Source organism: Gavia stellata, unplaced genomic scaffold (genome assembly GCF_030936135.1).
Source record: "Gavia stellata isolate bGavSte3 unplaced genomic scaffold, bGavSte3.hap2 HAP2_SCAFFOLD_34, whole genome shotgun sequence".
NCBI classification, from domain to species: domain Eukaryota; kingdom Metazoa; phylum Chordata; class Aves; order Gaviiformes; family Gaviidae; genus Gavia; species Gavia stellata.
Genome location: NW_026776320.1, coordinates 3,190,691 through 3,198,872, shown reverse-complemented (window position 1 = coordinate 3,198,872; position 8,182 = coordinate 3,190,691).

The window sequence follows — 8,182 nt, the reverse complement described above, 5'->3', positions numbered from 1 at the left end:
CCCACAACAGGAAGAAAGGCGCAGCTGTGCTGGACTCTGCTCCCTCACGGATTTAACAACAGCCCTACTCTGTTCGGTAACGTACTGGCAAAGGAATTGGAACAGTGGCAAGGTAAATATGACAACGTAAATAACCCTGTTACACTATGTTGATGACATACTAACAGGAGCTGACACCAAAGAAAGCTGCTTGGAAGCCACGGTTAGTTTGCTGAATTATTTGGGATTAGCAGGATACAGAGTTTCCCAGAAAAAGGCTCAAGTTGCAAAGGAAAAGGTTTGATACCCGCGCTTCGAAATATCAAGAGACTTGGGAATAGAGAGAAAAGAAGCAAGCTGTAAAACTGCAGAACCAAAATCAAAAAGAAAACAATTGAGAGGGTTTCTGGGGATGGCTGGATTCTGTTGAGCATGGATTCCTAACTTTGGATCGATGGCCAAACCGTTATATGAGGCGGTGAAAGGACGAGGAGAATTGCTAGAATGGACTTCTGGATGTCGGAAAAGTTTTGAAATGATAAAGAAAAGTCTGATGGATGCCCCAGTATTGGGATTGCCAGATAGGACAAAACCTTTTCGCTTGTATGTGCGTTAAAGGCAGCACATGGCCCTGGCAGTGATGACCCAAGTTCTTGGAAGCTGGGAAAGACCCGTTGCTGACTTCTCAAAGCAATTGGATGAAGTAAGCAAAGGGTGGCCAGCATGCTTACGAGCTGTAGCTGCAACCGCCTTCTTGATCCAGGGAGCTCGAAAACTGACCCTGGGACAGCCGCCCACTGCGGAACAAAAACATTTACAGCATGACTGCACAGCCACCATTGAACAAGTTTACAGGAAATTAACCACAAGAAGTAGTCATAATAGAGGACAAGGAGAAATAATTGAAGGAAACAGAAAAGCTGATTTAACAGCAAAGAAAGCTGCCTTATGTGCATGTGTAAGTGGAGCCTTGATACCCAGAAATTGATAGGAAACCTCCTCAATATTCTGAAAAAGAAGACCGATCAGCAGAGACGTTAGTGTTTGAAAAATTCAGAAGGATGGCAGGTAATACCAAGTCAACACTTTCTCACCACAGCCAAAAGGATGGAAGCCCTCCTCAAAAACTTCCATGGGGAAATGCAAATGGGAGTAGACGCTACGATAAGCATCGTGAAAAGATACGCTCTAGGACCAAAGATGCAAACAAATGCAGATGCAATAGTAAGAAGATACTGAACTTTTTGTGTAAACAATCCCAAAATACAAAGAAAACCTCCTGCGCGTGATGTGAAAAGAGGAATAACCCCCGGGGAACACTGGCAAATAGATTTCTCTGAGTTACCAAAATGTAGACAGTATCTACTAGTGTTAGTAGATACGTTTCCAGGATCGCCAGAAGCTTTCCCTTGCCACACCAATCGGGCTAGAGAGGTTGTTAAAGCATTATATTAAAGGAAATAATCCCTAGATTTGGGATTCCTGAAGGGCTATCTTCTGACAATGGGCCTCATTTCGTTTCAGAGGTGGTCCAGGGAGTGTCAAAATTTCTCCAATTTAAATGGCATTTACATACCGCATGGAGGCCACAGCCGAGTGGGAAAGTAAAAAACAAAAAAATGAACCAGACTCTTAAGAGGCACATCTCAAAATTATGCCGAGAAACTTGACTTTCGTGGGTAGATGTTTTACCAATTGCTTTAATGAGGAACAGTGTGAAAAGTGGATGGTTAAATAAAATACTTCACGGGATGGGATTCTCCTTAACAGGTTGGTCACAGAGCTTACTTCAAACTCTCATTATGTTTATAATACTGATTGTAGTAGTTTGTATCGTTTTTGGATGTATCGAGAGTATAATTGTTCGGGCTGTAATGTCACGATCCTCACCCCTAATGATAACCACAACTCAGGAAAGAAAAAAGCCCCTTCCTCACAGGATATGCGCAGTAAAAAGAGAGGATCCTGTGACTTCAAGTGAAGATGAGGCACCTAAGAGGCAATGGGAACGAGGGCAACTAAGCTCAACTGTAAAAAGTACTTGTAACTGTTGCTCGGAACGTAGAAATGCTTAACCGTGTGTTTACCGAGGGGTGCTAGCTTTGTGGAGTTACCTCCTAGCACCCACCTCTGCGCAGACATGAAATAAACAAGGATCTCCACTCTGCGTGTGTATCAGCCTCTTGCACAGTGGGTAAAGAACCCAACTTCTGGGACAACACTGGGAGCCAGCAGCTTCCCCCCACAGGTGAGCATCTCTGCTGCAGGGCTGGTGGCCCCACAGCCACCCTCGGGCCTGAAGCGCTGGGGGCTGCTTAGTCTGAAGAAAATAAAGGGAAAGTGCGGTGAGAGTCTGCACGCGAGGAAGAGGGTGGCAGGAACAGGATCTCTGCCTCTCTAGTACCACACACCTCTCTCCAGCCTGACATTGCTCGGACACGGTCTCTCTCCCTGGTTCTGGTTTCTGCCTGTCGGTTGCAGTATTTGTCTCTTCTTCTGATTTGCTCTTGAGAAGCGATGCGTTTTCTTGAGAGACATTGTCTTTTTTCCCCTCATGCCCATGAAGCTTTCTCCAAATAGAAATAACATCCAGCCAACACTTTGGCTCCTCGAGGACAAGGCTTTTCATCTCATGCAGCATTTTCCCTGGAAGAAAAAGTGGGTTCAGGTTAAGTAGTTCAGTCTCAGCATTTAATTTTCCTGCCGACTGAGAACAGCTGTTAACAGAGACTGTGTTCAGATTTCATCCACGTGTGAATCCAGGAACCACAGCAGCAGCAGACATCACAGGCACAGCTGAGCTCTCAACACCCACATACCCCACCAGCAGAGACCGAGGCATTACTCTGATTACGAGGAATACAGAGGCCAATTCACTTAAAAACCTTGCAGCCGGTCAAGGGGAGGAAAATAAAAAAGGTATTTCTATTTCTCATTTAGAATCATGGTTAAATTGGACCCTAAAGCTGAAGGCCATTTGCGATCTCCCAAATAAGAATCCACCAGCATGCAGATATCGGTCCGTCTTACTTAAAATTCTTATTCCAGCACTGACAGAGAACGTGACCTGAGTAGCTGAGATTCACAAGAAATCTGTGCACTGAACACTTAAGTGACACAAGATACACGCCTGGATCCACTTCACCTACAAGAAAATGACTCATCCTTCAAATGCACCCAACGGGTCCAGAACTGGACTTCAGTTTCAGGTGGGGCTGTTGTAAAATCACTGAATTTAGTTGTAAGTAGAAACAGAATGTTAGAATATTGGTGTGTTTTGAGACTCGTAACCATAGGAACCTCACCAGGGCGTCACTGTTTTGTATTAAGAAACTAATCGCAACGAGATGGAACAATGAAGAATCGAATAGAGAAGTTTCATTTGAGTCCCGTAACTATGGGGACCTGGTATGCACCAGTGATGCTGCTTGGAAATCCCCTTACCCTTCCCATCTGGATTTGAATATCAAGAACGCCAATCAATAGACATTAAGAGAAATAACCATTGATTATTTGGGGTATGGATATTGATCGAATTGTATAATCAAGAGACTAATCAACGAAAATTAAAAACCATGATATATTTTGTGCTAAATAATTTGTGTAATGGCAACTAGGAATGATTTATCTATGATTTGATTATGAACTAATTGTTAAACAATGTAGCTTTGTCGATAAGGAGGATATTCCTGTCAAGAGAATGGTAAGTTGTAGGCCTGGTTAGTAAACCGAGAAAATCTTCTGGAGGTTCCAAGATTAAAGGGGAACGGAATTTTGCAACTAAGCTGAGCATGCGCAAAGATTGGGTTCAACTAGCGGACACAATGAGGGAGACTATGGATGACCACCAGAAGACTTTGGACAACCACCAGTGTACCTGAAGGCGCATGCGTTATGAACATTTACATATATTAATGAGTTCTCAGAAGTTGTATGGATATGTTAATTGTTTCCTGGAAATATGATGAATATGTATACTTTGATTGTATATAACTTTTGTAGCAGAGTAACTTGGCACAACACTAGGCGGAGTGATCCCCTGTGCGTCCAGCGCTGCAATAAAGAAGTGCCTGCTTTCTAAACTTCAAATTAAGTCTTAGAAAGTTCTTGGTTTTGCTGACTTACGGTAACAGTTTTGGCGACCCAGATGGGACTTTGCGAGTGAGACTGGAAGGGATCGAGTGCTGATCAGACTCCAGCCGGCACCGAGGGATTCTTGGCGAGGACCATCGCCCTCGACCCACAGGAGCTCCTCGCAACGTTCCCTGGAAAAGGGTAAGGCACTTCTTGGGAATTTGTTTGGATAGCCTGCCCGTAAGGTGCAGTGAGAGCTTCGCAGGGTTGGGGCTTTGTTTGCATTGGAAGCCTAGGCATCTGCCCCTAAGTCATAAGCGAAAGCTATTGCTGGGTTGGACATTTGTGTATTTGAGACAGTTGTCATTTGGTAATTTGATATTTGATAATATAATAAGAATAATAAACATAATGGCGTTAACAAAATTGTTTAAGAGTAAGAGCGCGGGGAATTTAGCCATTGACGAGAAGATACCAAAGACGTCACCCTTGGGACTTTTATTGACACACTGGAATGAGTTGCATGATGATTTGCATAAAAGTCAAATGATTGAGTATTGTAATAATTGGTGGCCTTTATATCTTTTAGATGATCAAGAGAAATGGCCAACTAATGGGACTTTAGATTATAATACTATTTTGCAATTGATGTTGTCCTGTAGGAGGGATGGCAAATGGAATGAGGTACCTTACGTGGATTTGTTCTTTTACTTGAGACAGCGAACTGACTGGCAGGAGGAGTGTAAATTGATAAGTCGAGGTAATTTAGTGATGGCTTTAACCTCTGAAAACAGGAAATCTGAAAGTTGTTGCTCAGCTTGAGTTACTGGAAAGAGATGCAGAAAATGCACAACTCCAAGAGAGGATGAAATGGAGCTAGAATTAAATATAGCCCCAATGTCACGTGAGCGAAATTCTTCCCCGTATCAGGCGCAAGAGGGAGGTATTAGACCAGGAGAAAGGGTGGAACCAGATAGTAGTAGTGGAATGGAAGAGGATGTGGCGGGACCACCTGAAGTAGTGGTTCATACACCGGTATTGCGGAGAATCAGACACCAGACACAATTGTTAGCTCCTTTGCGACAAGGGGTTGGTCAGTACGGACCGCTATATGTGAAAGTTCCGTTTTCTGTTACTGACTTAATGGCGTGGAAACAGGCCACAGGAACGTATAGAGAAGATCCGGAGAGTGTTACAGAACATCTTGAAAAACAAGGTCAAAAACAAGTGAGAAGAATGAGAAGAATGGAAAGAAGATACTTCATAACAAACGCACCTGGCACTTAGACATATTAAAGATAAAAACTGTCTCCACTAACTCTCTACTAACTAGCAATAATGATTAACACAAGGACGAATCATAGAAAAATAGAATGGAATGCCAAAATAGTGCGCTAGAGTTAACCTGTCTCGTTATAATCTCATTATAACGTTAAAGAACACACCTCCTAGCTAGAAAAGCCCCCAACCCAACTAAGCCCCCTACTCTCTGAGCATGCGTAGTGAATTCAAAGAGAACTGTAACTTTAAGATGAAGTAATTAAAGTATTAACCAAGAGTTAATTAAAGGGTAGAGCCAGTAGGCATAACTAACTTTGTTAACTGTTTTAAATACCTGTCATGATCTTAACTGGCTGTGCATGTTAGGAGAAATCCCCCATGCCCCCAGCTGCAATAAACCAATGTCGGCTTTCTAAACTATCATTTGGTTTGGAGAGTTTTCTTCATTACGATTTTTGGTAACAAGAGTAGCTAGAGTTGTGGAAACGATTATTAGGACTCAGGACCCTGCCTGGAATGATTTGCAAGTGGTATTAGACAATTTCTTAGATTGCACGGAAAAAAAGATGGTGTTAAAAGTGGCGAAAACACAGGCAGAGGCAGCAGGTGCAAATGGTATACTTACAGGAACTATAGAAAAGAACTTCCCTTCGGGGGACCCCCAGTGGGATCCAAATGTTGTGGACCACAGGCAGAAGCTGACTCATTACCAAAGATGGGTATGGTATAGAGTTAGACGTGCAATGCCAAAAGCTATCAATTGGTCGAAGTTATATGAGGTGAGACAGGATAAAAATGAATCCCCCTCGGTATTTCTAGAAAGATTAAAAGAGATGGCTAGAAAATAGCCTGATAGGAAATCGGAAACACAAGCAGAGCAGCAACAGTCAGCTTCGATTTTTATGGGACAAGCAGCACCAGATATCAGGAGGAAACTTCAAAAATTAGAAGGAGAGGATTCAAGGAACCTAAGTAAGATGCTTCAAGTAGCACAGAAAGTTGAAAGTTTACAATAATCAGGAAAGAGAAGAAGAACAGAAGAAGGAGAAGAAGGAAAAAGTTAGGGAGAATCGCCTGATAGCTGGTTTAATGGGAAATTCTGGAAGGGGAATAGGGAGAGGACAAGCAAGGGGAAGAGGAGCTTTTAGGAATTTTGAAGGAAGAGAATTCAACACGCCACTAGGGATAAATCAGCGTGCGTACTGCAGGGAAGAGGGGCATTGGAAGAAGAATTGCCCTAAACTAAAGGCAAACCAGCAGGAAGCTGTGAGAATGATGATTTTGGATGAATGAAGGGAACCGGAGGGGAACCCAGCTGAGCCTCTGGTTACAATCAGGCTGGGAGATTCTAAAGTTGAGTTTTTGGTAGATACCGGGGCAACGTATTCAGTATTAAATACCTGTAAGGGAAGATTGGGAAATAAAACTGCTAATATAATTGGAGCAACCGGGAAGCAGGAAAACAGGATGTTCCTTCAACCCCTAGATCTGGAATTTGGAAACAAAATTATTACACATGAATTTTTGTATATGCCAGAATGTCCAATACCCTTGTTGGGACGGGATTTGTTATCCAAACCGAGTGCACAAATAGTTTTCGAGGAAGGGGATATTGTTTTGAAAATACCTGAATCAAAGACAGCAGAAGTATTACTGACACAAGAGAAAGCGCAGGCGCAGGGGACAGATACCACAAGAAGTGGATGAGGCTGTGATACCGACGGTCTGGAACACAGAAATGCCTGTGGGGTGGGGTTTTTTTGGGGCGGGTGGTGGTGCACATACACATATATGCACAGTGCCAGCAGAACACCTATTTAAAACAATTTTAAAGCCATTTTAAAAACGGCACAAAGAAAAGCATTGAAAACATATCTGGCTGAAGGATACTTCAGAATCTATGACTGCCAATGAGAACCACAGCCGTCAGAAACTAAATAAAATAATCCAACGGTGACTGTATGAACAGGACTCGAACTGGGGCTTCCCGCTCCTGCGCACACCCCCCCGAGCGAACCGGCGGGTGACCCGAGGGAGGCGCAGGGCCGTACCTGGGCCGAGGCACTGCCGGGGAGGGGGGGTTCTTCCGCAGCAGAAACAGCCGCTCCCCGGGCCCGCGTCTGCTCCGCCCGCCCCCCCCGCCCCGCTCCGTGCCGGAGAAGACCTTTCCCCGACGCCGTCCACCCGGGGAAGAAGCGGAGCCGAACCCCCGCGGGAAGGCGTTCCGGGCGAGCGCTGCCCGCAGCCCCGCAGCCCCTCAGGCCCGCTCGCCCCGGGCAGGGCGGAGGGCAGCGCGGAGCTCAGCTCCCCGCGGGGGGCGAGGGGACGCGGCCCGCCCGAGCGGCTCATGTCCCTGCCCGCGGCAGCGGCGGGACCAGGGGGTTTAGAGGTTCCCTCCGGCTCCGGGGCGCGAAGCGGACGAGGCCGCCTTCCCCGCCGCTCCGGACCGGCCCGGCCCGCCCCGGGTGAGCGCCGGCACCGGCGCTGAGCCGCGCCCGCCCCTCCCGCGCGAAGAAGGGCTCCCGCCCGCGCCCGCCGCGCAGACGCACCGCCCGCCCCCCGCCGCCATTCCGCTCCGCCCCGCCGCCCTCAGCGCGGGCCGGGGGGCTCCGGGGGGCTCCGGGGGGACCGGCGGGACCGGCGCTCCGCGGCGGGGCCCCTCCTCGGGGGCGGCTCTCCCGCTGTCCCGGCGCCAGCCCCCGCTGCCGCCTGCGTCGGGCCCGGCGGGAGTCGGGAAATGAGGAATCTGAAAAACTGGGGTCAAGTTTAACACGGTCTGTTCTACATGTCAAAGCTTCTGCATGCCCACATGGAGAGAAAGTGTCAACTACAGACTAAAAGGGTGAGC